This window comes from Callorhinus ursinus, unplaced genomic scaffold (genome assembly GCF_003265705.2).
Source record: "Callorhinus ursinus isolate GAN/ISIS: 27379988/994484 unplaced genomic scaffold, GSC_fseal_2.0 scaffold121, whole genome shotgun sequence".
Taxonomy (NCBI): Eukaryota; Metazoa; Chordata; class Mammalia; order Carnivora; family Otariidae; genus Callorhinus; species Callorhinus ursinus.
The window spans coordinates 680,385-702,520 of record NW_027397183.1 but is presented as its reverse complement, the minus strand read 5'-3'; the positions used below and the strand labels follow the sequence as shown (position 1 = coordinate 702,520).

The following is a 22,136-nucleotide window of genomic DNA, read 5'->3' as shown; positions in this document are numbered from 1 at the left end:
CACATAAAACCATCAGCAAATCCTTTTATATCTATTTCCAAACATATCTTAAATCCATCTACTTCTTTCCATTCCAGTTCAAGTTGCCATCTTTCACCTGGTCTATTACATTCATTTCTTTTTTTTCCTCTTACGTTTTTATTTGTTCATTTAAGTCATCTCTACACCCAACGTGGGGCTCAGACTCACAACCCCGAGATCAAGAGTTGCAGGCTCCTTCTGACTGAGCCAGCCAGGCGCCCCTACATTCATTTCTTAATTTTTACTTCCACTCTTGCTGTTCTTCAGTCTACTCTCCACATAGTAGCCAGAGCGATCTTAAAATGTTTAGCTCATATACATCAATTCCTTCCTTGAAGATCTTTAATGGCTTCCCAGTGCAATTCGTCTAAAATCTAAGCTCTTTCACATGGCCTACCAGGTCCCGGGCACCTCTCTAGTTCCACTTCACGCCCCTCTACCCTTACTCACTATGCTCCAGCCAAACCATTCTAAGTCCAATATCTCCGGTGTGCCAAGCTCTTCTTCATGCTTCCGGACTCACACACACTGGTTCCTTGGACTAGCATGCTCTTGACTCCAGCCCCTTCCGGTGGCTGATGCTTTCACCTCCTTAGGTCCCAGCTTATTTGTTACCTCCTCAAAAAGGCCTTTTCTGATTACCCATCAAAATACCCACCCATCCCCACCACATACACACACACACACACACACGCACGCACACACACACACACACACACACACACACCATTTGGTATCACAGCATCCCATTTGTGTCCCTTAGAGCAATTGTTTAGTCTATCTCACCCACTCCATGAAGTCAAGAAATGAATTTTTCTTATCACGTATTCATCAGCATCTAGCACAGTGCTTACATTCTAAGAGGAATCTGTAAATACTTGTTAAATGAATGAGAGAAATGAAGGATGGATGTGAATTTGGGTGGCCAGGAAAGATGTCATGGTGGTTGTGGTACATGAGTTGGTCCCTATAATAAAGCTGGGGGTGGAGGACATGCAGAGGGACAACACACATGAGGGAATGGAAGTGGGAATGAACAGGGGAGACGATCAGACCGGCTGACAGTGAAGGTAACAGCTTCACCAAAATAGTCATTTGAGTAATAGAATGAAATTGAAAAGAGAAGGAAAGAAGGATGGCCTCAAAAGCCAAGAAAGGAAATCTCAATTTGATATGGGAAGCAATAGAAACCACTCTTCGGTCTTGATCAGGGGAATTACATGATAAGACAATTACTGTATAAAATAGGTCTGGCAGGGGCATGCAGAATGGATTGAAGCAAGGGGCAGCCCAAAAGCTGGGGAAGCTGATTGGTGGCGTGCACAAGTCCTCCAGCGTTGAGGAGGTGAGGTTGCTGGCAAAGAAGAGTGAAGGATGGGGCCAAGAGAGCTGTGAGGGAGGAATAATAGATCAAAATTGGTATTGAAATTAAAGAGGAATAATTGCACAATCCTGAATTCAAGATAAAAAAATAAGCAAAAAATATATGGAATTAGGAGCAAAACTGAAACTCTTTACCCAATAAACGATAACTCCCCATCTTCCCCTTCCTCCAGCCCTGGCAACCTCCATTCTATTCTCTGTCTCTATGAATTTGACTACTCTAAGTACCTCATATAGGTGGAAACATATGGTATTTGTCCTTTTATGACTGGCTTATTTCATTTAGCGTGATGTCCTCAAGGTTCGTCCATGTAGTAGCATGTGTCAGAGTTCCTTCCTTTTTCAGGCTGCATAATACTCCACTGCATGTATACAACACATTTTGTTTATCCATTCTTCAGTCTATGGACACGCAGGTTACTTCTACGTTTCTCTATGGTGACTCATGCTGCTATAAACATGGGTGTACAAATATCTATTTGAGTCCCTGCCTTCCCTTCCTTTCTCCTTAATTTTTTTCCTTAAACTTCTTTTAGTTTGTTTAACTTCTTTTCTCTTTTGACTTCTTTAACTACAGAGGTGGAACTGCTGGATCCTATGGCAATTCTAAGCTTAAATTTTTAAGGAACTGCCAATACAGTTTCCCACAGTGGCTATAACATTTTACACTCCCACTAGGAATGTACAAGAATTCTACAGTTTCAACATCCCTGTCAATACTTGTTATTTTCTGGGTTTTTAATTTTAATTTTATTTTTTAAAAGATTTTATTTTTAAGTAACTGCTACACCCAACATGGGACTCGAAATTACAACCCAAGATCATGAGTCACATGCTCTACTGACTGAGCCAGCCAGGTGCCCTGGGTTTTTTAAATAATAGCCATCCTTATGGGTGTGAGTGGTATCTCATTGTGGTTTTGATTTGCATTTCCCCGATGACTAGTGATATTAAGCATCTTTTCATGTGCTTATGGGCCATTTGTATATCTTCTTTGGAGAAATGTCTATTTAAGTCCTTTGCCCATTTTTGAATTGCCCATTCTGTTTGTGTGTGTGCATGTGTTTGTGCACTGAATTGTAAGAGCTCTTTATATATTCTGGATAGCAATCCCTCACCAGAAATATGATTTGTAAACATTTTCTCCCATTCCATGGGCTGCCTTTTTACTCTGTTGATATCTTTGATACACAAAAGTTTTAAAATTTTGATGAAGTTTAACTTGTCTATTTTGTCTTTTCTTGCCTGTGCTTTTGGTGTTGTATCCAATAAATCATTCCCAAATCCAATGTCATAAAGCTTTTCTTTTTTTTTTCTTTAAATTCAACTGACCAACATATAGTACATCATTAGTTTCAAATGTAGAGTTCAGTAGTTCATCAATTGCATATAACACCCAGTGCTCATTACATCACATGCCCTCCTTAATGCCCGTCACATAATTACCCCATCCCCCCACCCACCTCCCCTCCAGAACGCTCAGTTTCTTTCCCATAGTTAAGAGTCTCATGCTTTGTCTCCCTCTTTGATTTCTTCCCATTCCATTTTGCCCTCCCTTGCTCTATGATTCTCTGTGCTATTTCTTATATTCCTCATTTGAGTGAAACCATATGATAATTGTCTTTCTCTGATTGACTTATTTCATTCAGCATAACACCCTTCTAGTTCCATCCACGTCAATGTAAATGGCAAGATTTCATCCTTTCTGATGGCTGAGTAATATTCCGTTGTATATATTTGTGTGTGTGTGTGTGTGTGTGTGTGTGTGTGTGTGTGTGTGTATGTACATATCACATCTTTATCCATTCATCTGTCGATGGTCATTTCAGCTCTTTCTATTGTTTGGCTATTGTGGACATTGCTGCTATAAACATTGGGGTGCAGGTGCCCCTTTGGATCATTACATTTGTATCTTTGGAGTAAATACCTAGTAGTGCAATTGCTGGGTCTTAAGGTAGCTCTATTCTTAGCTTCTTGAGGAACTTCATACTGTTTTCGAGAGTGGCTGTACCACCTTGCCTTCCCACCAACACTGTAGGAGGGCTCCCCTTTCTCTACAACCTCACCAACATTTGTTGTTTCCTGACTTGTTAATTTTAGCCATTCTGACTGGTGTGAGGAGGTATCTCATTGTGGTTTTGATTTGTATTTCCCTGATGCTGTGATATTGAGCATTTTCAATGTGTCTGTTGGCCATTTGGATGTCTTCTTGGCAGAAATGTCTGTTCGTGTCTTCTGCCCACTTCTTGACTGGATTATTTGTTTTTTGGGTGTTGAGTTTGATAAGTTCTTATAGATCTTGGATACTTGCCCTTTATCTGATATGTCATTTGCAAATATCTTCTCCCATTCCATAGGTTGACTTTTACTCTTGTTGACTGTTTCCTTTGTTGTGCAAAAGATTTTTGTCTTGATGAAGTCCTAATAGTTCATTTATGCTTTCGTTTCCCTTGCCTTTGGAGATATGTCTAGCAGGAAGTTGGTGAGGCCAAGGTTGAAGAGGTTGCGCCTGCGTTCTCCTCTAGGATTTCGATGGATTCCTGTCTCACACTGAGGTCTTTCATCCATTTGGAGCTTATCTTTGTGTATGGTATAGGAAAATGGTCCAGTTTCATTCTTCTACTTGTGGTTGTCCAATCTTCCCAACACCATTTGTTGAAGAGACTGTCTTTTTTCCATTGGACATTCTTTCCTGTTTCGTCAAAGATTGGTTGACCATAGACTTGAGGGTCCATTTCTGGGCTCTCTATTCTGTTCCATTGATCTCTGTGTCTGTTTTTGTGCCAGTACCATACTGTCTTGATGATTACAGCTTTGTGATAGAGCTTGAAGTCCGGAATTGTGATGCCACCAGCTTTGGTTTTCTTTTTCAACATTCCTCTGGCTATTTGGGGTCTTTTGTGGTTCCATACACATTTTAGGATTATTTGTTCCAGCTCTGCAAAAAATGTTCATGGTATTTTGATAAGGAATGCACTGAATGTGTAGATTGCTCTGCATAGCATAGACATTTTAACATTTATTCTTCCAATCCAGAGCATGGAATGTTTTTCCATTTCTTTGTGTCTTTCTCAATTTCTTTCATAAGTGTTCTGTAGTTTTTAGAGTATAGGTCCTTTCCTCTTTGGTTAGGTTTATTCCTAAGTATCTTATGGTTTTGGGTGCAGTTGAAAATAGGATCAATTCCTTAATTTCTCTTTCTTCTGTCTCATTGTTAGTGTACAGAAATGCAATTGATTTCTGTGTGTTGATTTTATATCCTGCCACATTGCTAAATTCCTGTATGAGTTCTAGCCATTTTGGGGTGGAGTCTTTGGGTTTTCCACGTAAAGTATCATATCATCTGCAAAGAGTGAGAGTTTGACTTCTTCTTTGGCGATTTGGATGCCTTTGATTTCTTTTTGTTGTCTGATTGCTGGTGCTGAGACTTCTCTTACTATGTTGAAAAATAATGGTGAGAGTGGGCATCCCTGTCGTGTTCTGACCTTAGGGGAAAAGCTCTCAGTTTGTCCCCATTGAGAATGATATTCAGGGGCACCTGGATGGATCAGCTGGTTCAGTGACTGCCTTTGGCTCAGGTCATAATCCCAGGGTCCTGGGATCCAGCCCTGCATCAGGCTCCCTCCTCAGTGGGAGCCTGCTTCTCCCTCTCCTCCTCCCGCTGCTTGTGTTTGCTCTCTCTCTCTGTCAAATAAATGAATAAAATCTTTTTTTTTTAAGGGAATGATATTTGCTGTGGGCTTCTCATATATGGCTTTTATGATATTGAGGTATATTCCCTCTATCCCTACACTGTGGAGAGTTTTAATCAAGAAAGGATGCTGTATTTTGTCAAATGCTTTTTCTGCATCAATTGAGAGGATCATATGGTTCTTGTCCTTTCTTTTATTAATGTGATGTATCACGTTGATTGATTTGTGAATGTTGAACCACCTTGCAGTGCAGGAATAAATCCCATTTGGTCATGGTGACTAATCCTTTTAATGTACTGTTGGATCCTATTGGCTAGTACCTTGGCGAGAATTTTTGCATCCATGTTCATCAGGGATATTGGTCTGTAATTCAGCTTTTTTGGTGGGCTCTTTGGTGCAGGGATCAAGGTAATGCTGGCCTCATAGAACAAGTTTGGAAGTTTTCTTTACATTTCTGTTTTTTTTTATTTTTATTGTTATGTTAATCACCATACATTACATCATTAGTTTTTGATGTAGTGTTCCATGATTCATTGTTTGTGCATAACACCCAGTGCCCCACACAGAATGTGCCCTCTTTAATACCCATCACCAGGCTAACCCATCCCCCCACCCCCCCCCCTCTAGAACGCTCAGTTTGTTTTTCAGAGTCCATCGTCTCTCATGGTTCATCTCCCCCTCCAACTTACTCTCCTTCATTCTTCCCCTCCTGCTATCTTCTTCTTCTTTTTTTTCTTAACATATATTGCATTATTTGTTTCAGAGGTACAGATCTGTGATTCAACAGTCTTGCACAATTCACAGCGCTCACCATAGCACATACCCTCCCCAATGTCTATCACCCAGCCACCCCATCCCTCCCACCCCCCACCACTCCAGCAACACTCAGTTTGTTTCCTGAGATTAAGAATTCCTCATATCAGTGAGGTCATACGATACATGTCTTTCTCTGATTGACTTATTTCACTCAGCATAACACCCTCCAGTTCCATCCATGTCGTTGCAAATGGCAAGATCTCATTCCTTTTGATGGCTGCATAATATTCCATTGTGTATATCTACCACATCTTCTTTATCCATTCATCTGTCGATGGACATCTTGGCTTTCCACAGTTGGCTATTGTGGACATTGCTGCTATAAACATTGGGGTGCACGTACCCCTTCGGATCCCTACATTTGTATCTTTGTGGTAAATACCCAGTAGTCCAATTGCTGGATCATATGGTAGCTCTATTTTCAACTGTTTGAGGAACCTCCATACTGTTTTCCAGAGTGGTTGCACCGGGTTGCATTCCCACCAACAGTGTAGGAGGGTTCCCCCTTCTCCACATCCCCGCCAACATCTGTCATTTCCTGACTTGTTAGTTTTAGCGATTATGACTGGTGTGAGGTGGTATCTCATTGAGGTTTTGATTTGGATTTCCCTGATGCCGAGCGATGTTGAGCACTTTTTCATGTGTCTGTTGGCCATTTGGATGTCTTCTTTGGAAAACTGTCTGTTCGTGTCTTCTGCCCATTTCTTGATTGGATTATTTGTTCCTTGGGTGTTGAGTTTGATAAATTCTTTATAGATTTTGGATACTAGCCCTTTATCTGATATGTCATTTGCAACTATTTTCTCCCATTCTGTCGGTTGTCCTTTGGTTTTGTGGACTGTTTCTTTTGCTGTGCAAAAGCTTTTTATCTTGATGAAATCCCAATAGTTCATTTTTGCCCTTGCTTCCCTTGCCTTTGGCGATGTTTCTAGGAAAAAGTTGCTGCGGCTGAGGTCGAAGAGGTTGCTGCCTGTGTTCTCCTTTAGGATTTTGATGGACTCCTGTCTCACGTTTAGGTCTTTCAACCACTTGGAGTCTATTTTTGTGTGTGGTGTAAGGAAATGGTCCAGTTTCATTCTTCTGCATGTGGCTGTCCAATTTTCCCAACACCATTTGTTGAAGAGACTGTCTTTTTGCCATTGGACATTCTTTCCTGCTTTTTCAAAGATTAGTTCACCATAGAGTTGAGGGTCGATTTCTGGGCTCTCGATTCTGTTCCATTGATCTATGTGTCTGTTTTTGTGCCAGTACCATACTGTCTTGATGATGACAGCTTTGTAATAGAGCTGGAAGTCCGGAATTGTGATGCCACCGGCTTTGCTTTTCTTTTTCAATATTCCTCTGGTATTCGGGCTCTCTTCTGGTTCCATACAAATTTTAGGATTATTTGTTCCATTTCTTTGAAAAAAGTGGATGGTATTTTGATGGGGATTGCATTGAATGTGTAGATTGCTCTAGGTAGCATTGACATCTTCACAATGTTTTTTCTTCCAATCCATGAGCATGGAATGTTTTTCCATTTCTTTGTGTCTTCTTCAATTTCTTTCATGAGTATTTTATAGTTTTCTGAGTACAGATCCTTTGCCTCCTTGGTTAAATTTATTCCTAGGTATCTTATGGTTTTGGGTGCAATTGTAAATGGGATCGACTCCTTGATTTGTCTCTCTTCTGTCTTGTTGTTGGTGTTTAGGAATGCCACTGATTTCTGTGCACTGATTTTATATCCTGCTACTTGACTGAATTCCTGTATGAGTTCTAGCAGTTTTGGGGTGGAGTCTTTTGGGTTTTCCACATACAGTATCATATCATCTGCAAAGAGTGAGAGTTTGACTTCCTCTTTGCTGATTTGGATGCCTTTGATTTCTTTTTGTTGTCTGATTGCTGTGGCTAGGACTTCTAATACTATGTTGAATAGCAGTGGTGAGAGTGGACATCCCTGCCGCGTTCCTGACCTTAGGGGAAACGCTCTCAGCTTTTCCCCATTGAGAATGATATTCGCTGTAGGTTTTTCATAGATGGCTTTTATGATATTGAGGTATGTACCCTCTATCCCTATACTCTGAAGAGTTTGGATCAAGAAAGGATGCTGTACTTTGTCAAATGCTTTTTCTGCATCTATTGAGAGGATCATATGATTCTTGTTCTTTCTTTTGTTAATGTATTGTATCACGTTGGTTGATTTGCGGATGTTGAACCAAACTTGCAGCCCAGGGATAAATCCCACTTGGTCATGGTGAATAATCCTTTTAATGTACTGTTGGATCCTATTGGCTAGTATTTTGGTGAGAATTTTTGCATCCATGTTCATCAAGGATATTGGTCTGTAATTCTCCTTTTTGACGGGGTCTTTGTCTGGTTTTGGGATCAAGGTAATGCTGGCCTCATAAAATGAGTTTGGAAGTTTCCCTTCCATTTCTATTTTTTGGAACAGTTTCAGGAGAATAGCTATTAATTCTTCTTTAAATGTTTGGTAGAATTCCCCTGGGAAGCCATCTGGCCCCGGGCTTTTGTTTCTTGGGAGATTTTTGATGACTGCTTCAATTTCCTTAGTGGTTATAGGTCTGTTCACGTTTTCTATTTCTTCCTGGTTCAATTTTGGTAGTTGATACATCTCTAGGAATGCATCCATTTCTTCCAGGTTATCTAATTTGATGGCATAGAGTTGCTCATAATATGTTCTTATAATTGTTTGTATTTCTTTGGTGTTGGTTGTGATCTCTCCTCTTCCATTCATGATTTTGTTGATTTGGGTCATTTCTCTTTTCTTTTTGATACGTCTGGCCAGGGGTTTATCAATCTTGTTAATTCTTTCAAAGAACCAGCTCCTAGTTTCATTGATCTGTTCTACTGTTCTTTTGGTTTCTAGTTCATTGATTTCTGCTCTGATCTTTATGATTTCTCTTCTCCTGCTGGGTTTAGGCTTTATTTGCTGTTTTTTCTCTAGCTCCTTTAGGTGTAGGGTTAGGTTGTGTATTTGAGACCTTTCTTGTTTCTTCAGAAAGGCTTGTATTGCTATATACTTTCCTTTTAGGACTGCCTTTGCTGTATCCCAAAGATTTTGAACAGTTGTGTTTTCATTTTCATTGGTTTCCATGAATTTTTAAAATTCTTTAATTTCCTGGTTGACCCATTCATTCTTTAGTAGGATGCTCTTTAGTCTCCATGTATTTGAGTTCTTTCCGACTTTCCTCTTGTGATTGAGTTCTAGTTTCAAAGCATTGTGGTCTGAAAATATGCAGGGAATGATCCCAATCTTTTGATACCGGTTGAGACCTGATTTGTGACCTAGGATGTGATCTATTCTGGAGAATGTTCCATGGGCACTAGAGAAGAATGTGTATTCCATTGCTTTGGGATGGAATGTTCTGAATATGTCTGTGAAGTCCATTTGGTCCAGTGTTTCATTTATAGTCTTTATTTTCTTGTTGATCTTTTGCTTTGATGATCTGTCCATTTCAGTCAGGGGGTTGTTAAAGTCCCCCACTATTATTGTCTTTTTCTCAATGTGTTTCTTTGATTTTGTTATTAATTTCCTTATAAAATTGGCTGCTCCCATGTTCGGGGCATAGATATTTACAATTGTTAGATCTTCTTGTTGGATAGACCCTTTAAGTAGGATATAGTGTCCTTCCTCATCCCTTATTACAGTCTTTGTTTTAAAATATAGTTTGTCTGATATAAGGATTGCCACCCCAGCTTTCTTTTGGTGTCCATTAGCATGGTCAATGGTTTTCCACCCCCTCACTTTCAATCTGGGGGTGTCTTTGGGTCTAAAATGAGTCTCTTGCAGACAGCATATGGATGGGTCTTGTTTTTTAATCCAATCCGATAGCCTGTGTCTTTTGATTGGGGCATTTAGCCCATTTACATTCAGAGTAACTGTTGAAAGATATGAATTTAGTGCCATTGTATTGCCTGTAAGGTGACTGTGACTGTATATTGTCTGTGTTCTTTTCTGATCTATGCTGCTTTTAGGTTCTCTCTTTGCTTAGGGGACCCCTTTCAATATTTCTTGGAGGCCTGGTTTCGTGTTTCCAAATTCCTTTAGTTTTTGTTTGTCCTGGAAGCTTTTTATCTCTCCTTCTATTTTCAATGACAGCCTAGCTGGATATAGTATTCTTGGCTGCATATTTTTCTCGTTTAGTGCTCTGAAGATATCTTGCCAGTCCTTTCTGGCCTGCCAGGTCTCTGTGGATAGGTCTGTTGCCAATCTAATGTTTCTACCATTTTAGGTTACATATCTCTTCTCCCGAGCTGCTTTCAGGATTTTCTTTTTGTCTCTGAGACTCGTAAGTTTTACTATTAGATGTCGGGGTATTGACCTATTTTTATTGATTTTGAGAGGGGTTCTCTGTGCCTCCTGGATTTTGATGCCTGTTTCCTTCCCCACATTAGGGAAGTTCTCTGCTATAATTTGCTCCAACATACCTTCTGCCCCTCTCTCTCTTTCTTCTTCTTCTGGGATCCCAATTATTCTAATGTTGTTTCGTCTTATCGTATCGCTTATCTCTCGAATTCTGCCCTCATGATCCTGTAGTTGTTTCTCTCTCTTTTTCTGAGCCTCTTTATTTTCCATCATTTGGTCTTCTATATTGCTGATTCTCTCTTCTGCCTGATTTATCCTAGCAGTTAGTGCCCCCATTTTTGATTGCACCTCATTAATAGCTTTTTTGATTTCGACTTGGTTAGATTTTAGTTCTTTTATTTCTCCAGAAAGGGTTTCTCTAATAACTTCCACGCTTTTTTCAAGCCCAGCTAGTATCTTTAAAGTCATGATTCTGAACTCTAGGTCCGACATCGTACTAATATCCGTATTGAGTAGAAAAGAGAAAGGATCCAAGTTAATAAAATCATGAATGAAAGAGGAGAGATCATGACCAACACCAAGGAAATACAAACAATTATAACAGAATATAGGAGCAAGTATACATCAACCAGTTAGGCAATCTGGAAGAAATGGATGCATTCCTGGAAAAATGTAAACTACCAAAACTGAAACAGGAAGAAATAGAAAACCTGAACAGACCCATAACCAGCAAGGAAATTGAAGCAGTAATCAAAAATCTCCCAACAAACAAGAGCCCAGGGCCAGAAGGCTTCCCAGGGGAATTCTACCAAACATTTAAAGAAAAACTAATATCTATACTTCTGAAGCTGTTTCAAAAACAGAAATGTAGGGGCGGAGCAAGATGGTGGAGGAGTAGGAGACCTGGATTTCGTCTGGTCTCTGGAATTCAGCTGAATAGGGATCAAACCATTCTCAACACCTACGACCTCAACAGGAGACTGAAGAAGAGAGTAGCAACAACTCTCTGAACAGAGAAGCGACCACTTACTGGAAGGTAGGACGTGTGGAGAAGTGAATCCGAGGCGATATTCAGGAGGCTAGACAGCGGGGGAGGGGCCTCCGTCAGCCGCCTCTGGCAAGTGATAGAGCAGCAGAGCACAAAATTGGAACTTTTAGAAGTCGGCTCCGCTGAGGGACATCACTCCAGTGGCTAAGCTGGGGGTGGAACCCTTGCGGGACAGTGTGGTCTCAGGACCCTCGGGGTCAAGAAAGACCGGGGGTGCCTGAGTGTAGCAGAGCTCCCAGGTATCGGAGTGGGGAAGCGGGCTGCCGAGACGGAGCCGAGGCGCGGGCTCTCAGTTCGGGGTTGCCATAAACTGTGATCCGCGGCACGGTCGGGCCACTGCTCCTCCAGCAGGGACCCAACAAGCAGCAGAGCTGGGAGACTCCCCTTCCTCCCCCGGGAGGAGCGGCACGGGAACGCACCACAGGAATCTGCTGGGTTTGGAGACTCCATACGGGGTCGGGAGCCAGAGATAGAAACACTTGGTCACAGGCCAGGTGAGCACGGAGTGCGGCCGGAGACCGGGGACACGGGAGTGACTGCTTTTCTCTGGGCTCTCTCTCAGCTTACAGGATCCCCCTTAATATTTTAATATTTCTTGCAAGGCTGGTTCAGTGATCACAAATTCTTTTAGTTTCTGTTTGTCCTGGAAGCTCTTTATCTCTCCTTCCATTATGAAAGACATCTTTGCTGGATAAAGTATTCTTGGCTGCATGTTTCTCTCATTTAGTACCCTGAATATATCATGTCAGTCCTTTTCTGGCCTGCCAGGTCTCTGTGGATAGATCTGCTGCCAGTTTAATGTTTCCACCTTTGTAGGTTAAGGACCTCTTGTCTCCAGTTGCTTTCAGGATTTTCTCATTATCTCTGAGATTTGCAAGCTTCAGTATTATATGTCAGGTGTTGATCTATTTTTATTGACTTTGAGGGGGGTTCTCTCTGCCTCCTGGACTTGAATGCCTGTCCCCTTCCCCAGATTAGGGAAGTTTTCAGCTATGAATCGCTCCAATATACTTTCTGTCCCTCTCTCTCTCTTTCCTCTTCCTTTGGGACCCCAATTATTCTAATATTGTTTTGCTTTATGGTATCACTGATTTCTCAAAGCCTCCCCTCATGACCCCGTAGTTGTTTTTCTCTTTTTTCCTCGGATTCCTTACTTTCCACCATTTTGTCTTCTATGTCACTGACTCTCTCTTCTGCCTCATTTACCCTAGCTGTTAGTCCATTTTAGCTTGCATCTCAGTTAAAGCATTTTAAATTTTAGCCTGGTTAGATTTTAGTTCTTTTATTTCTGCACTAAGATCCTCTAGTATCCTTTATGATTTTTCAACCCTGGCTAGTATCTTTATAATCATTCATTTGAATTCCAAGTCCGACATCTTACTTATATCATATCAATTAAATCTATGGCAGAGAGTATTACCTCTGGTTCTTTCTTTTGTTGTGAATTTCTCCTTCTAGTCATTTTGTTCAGAGAAGAACAGATGAACAAGAGAACTTAATCAAAAATATCAACTGTGACCCCAGTGAAATATACACTAGACAAATCAGAAGAGATGAAAAACCAAGAAAGAAAAAAAAGGGAAAGGGAATATAATCTAACAGGTGGACAAAGCAGGGTGATACACTTGGCCCTGGGTGTACCTTGGTCTGTTTGTTAGAAGACACTAGATCCCAAAATTGTAAAGAAAGAAAAACTTATTTTTTTAAATCTTTTATTTATTTTAGAGAGTGAGAAAGAGAGAAATTGAGCACAAGTGGGGGGAGGGGCAGAGAGAGAGGGAGAAGCAGGCTCCCTGCTTAGCAGGGAGTCCAACACAAGGCTCAATCCCAGGACCCAAAGATCACAACCTGAGCCAAAAGCAGAGGCTTAACTGAGCCACCCAGTCACCACAAGAAAGAAAAACATATACATATATACAAAATAAAACCGAATATAGTGGAAGGAAGTAAAAAATGAAGAATATATCTATAAAATATAAATGTAAAAATGAAAATTAAAAAGACTTAAAAAAAGTTGATAAAATAAGAAACAAGTTGAAGAGAAAAAAAGAAAAAGAAAATTTTTAAACTGAAAGACTAAGAATCATGAGAAAAAAACCTCAAATTCTATATACTATTTTCCCCTAGTGCTGGAGTTTTTCAGTTCTGTGTGATCCATAAACTTGGTATTAGCCTGATGTTCCTGCTGGTCTTCTGCGGGTGGGGCTGTTGCCCTGATTCTCAGGTGTCTTTGCCTGGGTGGAGTGATACCGCCTTTGCCAGGGGGCCAGGCTCAGTGTAAGCTGCTTCCCCGATTGCTCTATGTGGCTTTTGTTCCCTGAAGGCTTTTCACACCTCTTTAGAGGATGAAAATTAAAATGGCTGCACCGTGATCTCCAACCCCGGAGCTGAAAGATCGTGACCCCCCTCCTCAGTGTGCCCTCAGGGAAAAGCAATCACTTTTGTGTGTGCCAAACTGTGGACTCCTGCAGTTCACACCAACGTGGATCCTCTCAGGGGAAGGAGGGGAGTCTCACTGTGGTTCTGCTGCTTGCTGGGCTCATGCTTGTCACCCAGTTATGCTGGGGTTCATGGTTATGGCAACACCGAGCTGAGAGCCCACTCCTGGGCTCACTGATTGTAGCCAGCGTCACCGCCCCAATGCTTGGGAACACTCAGGCACCCTGGATCTTTCTGTGACCCCAGGGATCCTGAGACCACACTGTCCCATCTAGGATTCCACCCTGCTTTGCCACCTGAGCACCTTTTAGGCAGGGAGGTCCCTGACCAGAGCAGACTTCTAAAAGTTCTGATTTTGTGCTCTGCTGCTCTATCACTTTCCAGTAGCCGGAAAGGAGGCTCCCTCCCCCCTCCGCAATTTGTCTTCCCATATATCCACTCAGATTCACATCTCTGCACCTTCTACCTTTTAAAAAATGATTGCTTTTCTATTTGTAGAATTGCAGCAATTCTTTTCTTAGATCTAAGGTTGAATTCACAGGTGTTCAGAATGATTTGATAGATAACTAGCCGAATCGAGGGACCAGATGAAATGTGGGTTACCTATTCTTCTGCCATCTTCCCTCCTCTCCATGAAGCTTTTCTTCTATGTTTTCTTCTAAGAGTTTTATAGTTAGAGCTAATCTTTAGATTGACATCAATTCAGTAATTTGTTAATTTTTAAATGTACTTTCACAATCACTTATAAGTCTATTATCATCCAGCTCACATTTTACATCTAACTATTAAGTAACTGATTCTTTCATTTATTTTTTTGTCAGAATGTACAAAGCTAGGAACTATGTATATGGCAGCAAACTGGTCAGGCATGGTCGCATCCTGTCCTCACCACACTCATAGTCTACTAAAGAAGTCAGACATTGAACAAGTGATTACAAACACAGGTATGACACGACTAAAGACAAAGAAGTTGCCAACATGAAGACTGAGAAACATAGACTAACTGGAAAGACTTATCAAATTTCTTGGGAATATTTGATTCACTGGTCTATTAACCCAAAGAGAAAAGAGACAGTTTCACTAACTATTGATTCCAAATGCTGATTACTACTTTCTTTCCTAAATGCTCACAGACTTCTACTTATTTAAGAGTTCACTCTAGACGCTACTGGGGACAAAGAGCTCTTGGTCTTCAGATTTTGGAGTCTCTCATTTTATGGGTTTTGAAATACCAGGACCACATTTGCGTTTGTATTTGGCCCTCTGAGACTAAAAATCCAAAAGTATCCTAACTTCTAGACTATTCTCTGAGGTAACATCTAGAACTTCTTTCTCTACCTCAGGGCATTATGCATCTGTACATGAAGATCTGACCTCATGAACAACAACCAGGTGCTATGTGCTCATCTGTCTAAGGTTTTCATCCATCCCAATAATGTTTGGCCTTTTTTGGCTTGAAGATTGGTTCCCTTCTTAGGAAAGACTAGGGAAGAGAGAAGGATCTAGAGTTAAATGGTTTCATTTTGTTGCTCCTCTCTTAAATCCTTTTCCCCAGATACTGGGCCTATTTTTCACTTCTTGTTTTCTCAGAATGAGCTTAGAGGCCCTTAGCTTCCTCTCTCTGCCACACCTGATCCAAGCCTCTGGTATCATGGGTAAAAATTGGGGAAGTTGGGAAGCCAGTGCTCATTGGAGTTGAGGAAGTGCTAAGTATGAAGGGATGATATAGCATCTACGTGCAGACACTTGGACATAAGGGCAGGGGAGTGAGAGGTTTGGAATAGCTATAGGAATGTGAATTCCTCCACATGGAGACAAGTATGGATTATCTCTCCATGGAAGTGAGAGAAGAGAGAACTAAGTGGAGGAAGAAAAACTAAGTCATGAAGGACTGACACAGTCAGAAGGGGTGGGAGAAGTTCCAGCAAAAGAAACTGAAATTCATAGCATAGGAAGAAATCTTAGAAATGACCCTAGCCCACCCCTCTCATGTAACTGCTGGGGAACTGGTTGTCCAGATAAAGAATCCGTCATGGGGGTAGCTACAAAAGTATAGAGTTACATCAATCCCGAGGAGTTGGAAGAGTGGCTTTCAAGAAATAGGAGGGTGGTCCACAGGGCCAAATACTACTGAGAAATCAAGGAAGGTTGAGGACACCAAGAATGGCTCTCAAAATTGATCAACTGATGCTTTGGTCTCTTGGAGGGCATTTCTGGTAAAGAAATAGAAAGCAGATTGCCAGGGAAAAGGGTCTGGGTATGAAAAGGACAGGAGACACTGAATTATACTCACTCAGTAGGTCTGACAGTACTAGGCAAGAGAAAGAGGATGACAGCTAAAAGGAAAACAGATGAAGTTTAAGATAATGGAAATATTATTTTAACACAGGAAGAAAGGAACCAATTGAATGGGAGGGATTGAGGATACAGGAGAACTCATGCCATCCTTGGCAGGAAGATCACAAGAAGCAGGTGAAGAACCACAACACAGGTGGAGGTAAGCTTTGGAGAAAGCTTTGGTAAAAAGGAAGGCGGTACCACATGTGCTGAAGGAGACAAAGCAAAGGGAAAGCCACATCCCAGAGGAGAGATGTGGGGATATGGGGAGAAAATCGAGTTGACCCCAAGGTCAAAGGTGGGAGTCTAAGTCCTGCCTCTGCCTCTTGCTGGTTCATTGACTTCGATCTCTCTGAGCCAGCTGCTTTACATTTCAGTGTCACTGAGTTTTTGTGAGATGGATATCAGATAACATATGTGCATATGCCTAGTACAACCTGAGTTATCAGAACATTTTTGAGATTCACCCCAGGGCTTGCAATGCTGAGATCTGAAATGGCTGTTCTAGAGAGCAAATTCGAAAGCTTCACGGATATGCTGGCTGGGCAGTAAGAAGGTTCTAGCTGGAGCTGGAAACTGTTTCTTCTTTCAGAACGGGAGACTCAGGGAGCCCTCTCACTGCCCTCCTGGGCGCTGAAAGGCAGCACAGAAAAACCTTAGAGAAAGCTGCACCAGAGTGGAAACTGTAAGATGGGATGGTGGTAGCAACAGCAAGAAGGTGTTTTCAAGAGCTATTATTCCCTGGCGTCTCCAAGCCCATCTGGCCCAATGTGGTGGACTTTTAAAGGGTTATAGTGAGGTCACCATATTCTCAGGCACTTCCCTCTTCCTTCTTTAAAGTTCAGAATCATCAAATTAGAGGACCAAACCCCATCCCTGACCACATGAAAAGAAAAATGAGGCCTGCCTCTGACTGTTCACAGGGAATGAAAGATGTTATGGAATCATAGAGCCGTAGATTCTCAGGGTGGGGAAAGACTTTAAAAGCCATTTATTCCAGCCCCCTGGATGGTGTATGACCCTTTAAAATACTCTAGCTAAAGGCCAGCGTCAGCTCAAAAATCCTTCCGCGACAGGAATCTTCTGAGGTAAGCCCAATTCATCTATGACCATCTCGGATTATTTCACAGATTTTCCTTATATTATGATCTAAAGTCTATGTCCCTGTAGCCTACACACTGGTCTGAGTGTGGTCCTCGGGGCCCACATAAATAAAATATTTGATATGTCCTCAGCCCCTTTGATCCCTCCCCCTTGATGGTCCTTCTCCAGTTGGCATGTTTGTTTATTTCTGCTAGCAAGTCTGGCTCCCAGATCTGAGCATAGTGCTCTGAGCTGTTGCAGGATGGAACAGGACCATCACCTCCTTCATTCCAGGCATCATAGCACATTTAGAATTTCGAGGAACACATCATACTGTTGATTCACACCTAACAAATTGCTCACGATAACCCTTATCCTGTTGTGGGCAATTGATTTTTTAGATCAAGAACTTTGTATTTATTCCCAGTAAGTTTCATCTCATAATATTTGCCCAGGATTTAAAAAAAAAAAGATATTAGCATGAACATATCAAATAGACCTATCATTTATTCACTCACTCATTCAGTCATTCAATAAGGTATTCCTCCCAGTTTTATATCTTTAGTAAGTATATCCAGCCCGCACTCCCTGGTTATTCAGTTGCATTTTTCCTCAAACTATTGAAAAACATGTCCAAACGGGCAGAGGTCTACTGTACAACACAAAACACTTCCCTGAAAAATGACTGACCACTGAATTAGTTACTTTATTAATTCAGCAAATACATTCAATGAATATGTATTGAGACCCCACTATGTGCTAAGTCATGATCTACGTGCTGGAGAAACGTCCAGCAGTGAACAAGCCAGACAAGGTTCCTGCTGATTACAGAGGAGGAGACATAGGATAAGACAAATAAAAACAAAAAATAATACTAGCTGACATTTATTGACCATTTCCTATGTACCAGGCGTTGTTCCAAACACTGTACATGTTTGCTCTTCACAAATTCTTGCGAGGTAAATACTATTCTTCCCATTTTCTAGATCAAGTGTACTGAGACGCAGAGGAGTTAAGTCACTTGCTCAAGATCACACGGATCCTATAGGATGGAGCATCAACCTAGGCAGTCTGGCTACAGAGCCTGTGTGTTAACCATCGGGCTTCTGTTGTAGCTCTACAAAAGCAAATGCTAAATTAAACATACACATAAACACCAAGGAAATATCCCGTATGAGAGAGAGTCACATTTAAGCTGAAGCCTGAATGACAAGCAGGAGCCAATGTCTCAACATCTGAGGGGAGAACAAGAGGTAGGGGATGAGGTTGGAGGGGTGGTCAGGGGTCCTGTCTCGTGGGGCCTTGTGGATTAGGTAGTACTAAGGATTTGGGCTATAGGAATTCAACCAGTTATGAATACACCTAGTTGTTTCAGTATCCAACCTACACATACCCATCTTGTCCACAAATATACTGTGAACCATACCCTTTCCCTACCACTGATACAGGACTCCCTCTTCACACTCTGGCCAGGTCCCTTTCAGCTGTCACCATCACTGTGGCACAGCAAGATGCACTCTGGATGCCCAGTCAGGACTCAGAACCCAGTAGAGCTCCTCTGTGCTATGTGACCTTGGCCAAGTCACAGCCTCTCTGCTCTTTCAGTTTCCGGGGGTTTTTCCCATCGCTCTGTAATGTTACCTCACTCCCAGAACAGAACCACTAAGGTACTGAGCTTACGGGGACACTTTGACTTAGGGAGCAAGCACTCAACCTTTCCCCTTCCCGACTCTTCCATCCTCGTCTCCACCAGGTCCAGGTAAGCTGTATCGAACTTGATGCATCTGGCTTCAGTTACTAACAGCCCCAGGGACGGCTCTCTCATCTCCCAGAAGCCCTGCTGGTTTGACCCCATCAAGTTCTACTTACCCAAGTGTTATACAACCCTCCCCTTAATTACACACTCAATCAGTTCCTTCCGAGCTCAGCAATTTGTGGTCTCTGGGCATCCCCCAGCTGCTTCTCTAGAGGTAGCTCCCAGGCTGGGCCTTGGCAAGCCTCTGAAACACCGACTGGGTTTCTAAGGCCACAGTGCCCAGAGTTGAAAGGCTCGCTGCTATTTCACACTCTATTTCCTTCCAAATTAATTCTCTGATGAATACTGTCCTTTGCAGTGATTCAATGTGGGCTATTTCCTTACATCTCTCCTTTACCTTTGAGACTTTTAATCTCTCTCGAGTCCAGATTTTCCTCTGTGGAAAACCTGCCTCAGAGAAAAATGCCCTGCTTTCCTAACCAGTATAAACAGCCCCACCACCACTGGCCCCAACTTCATGGCACTCATCCTTTCCTGGCTTACCCAGGTCATCCCTTTGATGTCAAAGCACACACCTGCCTTCTCTAAAAATCTCGGCACCCCAAGGAATGACTCAAACTTCTGGGCATATGGCGAGCCATGAATTCTAGTTTCCTTAAGGCCCGAACATATGAAGATGCAGATTCAAAGTTTGTACTTGAGCAGCTAACATGTTCCACATCTTTCATATAGTTATTTTGCTTTCACTCTCTACCAGTTGCCCCACACCCCAGCCCCCCACTCACAGAGAGCATCATCATCCTCATCATACAGATGAAGAGAGGCTCTGCGATGTTAAGCGATGTTAAGTCTGAGGTCACAGGGCCCAGGAAAGTGTAAGGCTGGAATCCAAAGCCCTGCCTCTTTACTCCAAGGTAGATGGCTTCTTTCAACCATCTCACAATGGTTGGCTTAAGCTCCCCTAAAATAGGCGCCAGGATCTTATACCAATGTCACACTATCTAGGACTGGGTGCCCATGCATCAGGAACCCTCAGAAGAGCACTCAGAACACTGCCTGAGAAACACTTAGAAGAGGCTTTTTGAGCAATAACATGAGCAATGCCTTACATTTGTATAGCACTTTTCTCTTCATATTATTAAGTGCATGACATACCTAATCTATGAGAACCCTGGGATAGTTCTGTGAAGGAGCCACTATATCAGAGCCTCATTTCACAAATGAGGATATACAGGCTTATTAATGGGAAGTTAACGGACTTACCCAAAGTCACACAGATAGTACATACAGAGGTAGGACTTGAACTCACAGCCTGTGACTTCAAGACCAGCGCTCTCTCAAGTTCTGATATTAGTTTGGATCTTTGCTTCCAAAATGGGGATTTGGGCCATGCCACCCCCCTCACCCCAGCTCCAACCTTCAGGGAAGCTTACATTTCTTTCTTTTTTTTTTTTTTTTAAGATTTTATTTATTTTGAAAGAGAGAAAAAGGGCGAGCATGAGCAGGGGGAAGGGCAAGCAGACTCCCTGCTGAGCTGGGAGCCCGATGCGGGACTCGACCCCAGGACTCCAGGATCATGACCTGAGCCGAAGGCAGACGCCCAACCAACTGAGCCACGCAGGTGCCCCTCACATTTCAAAAGCCAGGTGGAGAAAAAGGAGTCCTGGGAAGACCAGCCGTTTATTGAGGATAGTGCTTTTCAGCTCCGTCTCTAGCCACCCTTAGACAGGGCCCAGGTTCCTAGAGGCTGGCAGGATGGACTGGGAGGGTCAGGACTGCGAGGCCAGTCCCCTTGGCCACTAGAGGGCAGGGTCTGAACAGGGCACACAGCCCTCTTCCTAGAGAATTTCCCATCCAGGCAAAGGGACTCCCGTTTTCTCTAGCAGCCTCAGGGTACACAGGGAACCACAGCTTTAGCCCCAAGGTTGAAGAATATTACTTCCCTGGCATAGAGTAAACAAAATCGTTGCTCCTAACTCCTCCTAGCCTCCTTTGCAGGTAGATGGACAGCGCCCCAGAGGATTCCAGCTGAGGAGAAGGAGTGTCGGGTACCACTTGCAAAGACCTGAGTTGCTTACAATAAATACAAACAGGTCAGCATGCCAGGTCCCGGTGCTCTGAGGACTGGGAGTGGGACAGTATGGGGACTCTCTCTTCCTCCTTCTCTGTAGGGGGGTCCTTCAGAGTTTTGAACACCTGGCTGTCGTTTGAACCATCTACATGATACTATTAAAGGGGACTCAGCACACAACAGTGACTGGCCTGGCCTAAAGACAGTTATTTCATCTCAGTGCCTGCCAGAGCCAAGAGCTCTGTGAGTAAGATAAGCCATGCAGCCCTCGGGAGGATCTGTCAGGTAAATTCCTGCTGAAGTCAATCTACCCAAACAAGCCCGGGTATGTGGGAGAAGAGTAACCACTCTACTCTATCCTGGGAGGCCCTAACTTTGGCCATCCAAGGAGAGACCCACTCTGTAAATCCTTCTAACCTTAACAGCACAGCAGTCATTTTAAGAACATTAAGAGAAAGGAGTCAAGGCCAAGGGCAGGTTAAGAATTTATGAAGTGCTTTTCACATCCATCCTCAGGAGAGATTGTCAGGTAGGCAAATATTAACATCCCTGTTTAATAGCTGGAAGAACATAAGTCCAGAGACGTTAAGTGACTTGCCCACAGCCACATAACTGGTGAGCAGGGAGCCAAGGTTCCGAGGTACACACAGGCACGCTCCCCCTGGTGCGGGGTGAGAGAGGACGCAACTGTCGGCAGAGAGGAAAGCCGGAAAGTGCACTCCCCAAGTTCCCCACCAGGGGACGAAACCTGTCACAGCTCAGGATTTACAGGGCAGAAATAGCAAAAGGGCACAAAAGACTCTCTGAAGGCCAATACATTTACTCAATTAATTCTCACAACAACCCTCATTAGTAGTATTAACCACCTCATTTTACATGAGAGGAAAAACAGGCTCAGAAAACCCCGACCGGGGGGATACAAAGCAGCACAGGGTAGCGCCAGAATTGGAAACCAGGCTTCCCCCTGGTGGTGAGCGGGGAAGAGTGCACTGAAGCTGCCTTGGTACCCGGCAAAGGGAGTTCAGAATCCATTCAATAAATCTTTTCTTTCTTTTTCTTTTTTATTATGTTATGTTAATCACCATATATTACATCATTAGTTTTTGATGTAGTGTTCCATGATTCATTGTTTGTGTATAACACCCAGTGCTCCATACAGAACGTGCCCTCTTTAATACCCACCA

General features: G+C 42.6%; 1 long non-coding RNA gene across 6 annotated transcripts in view; it reads left to right on the top strand.

The window, feature by feature from the left end:
• The window catches only part of LOC112813432 (uncharacterized), a 33,474-nt gene that overhangs the window by 2,305 nt on the left and 9,033 nt on the right, over positions 1-22,136 (top strand). For 2 of the 6 annotated variants that reach the window (XR_012377217.1, XR_012377216.1), the window contains exons 3-4: positions 16,095-16,202; positions 20,880-20,974. This is a non-coding gene — a long non-coding RNA (uncharacterized lncRNA). Of the gene's footprint in view, positions 1-16,094; positions 16,203-20,342; positions 20,975-22,136 lie in introns of all 6 variants that reach the window. The other 4 variants (XR_012377219.1, XR_012377214.1, XR_012377218.1 and 1 more) reach the window with 2 other exon arrangements.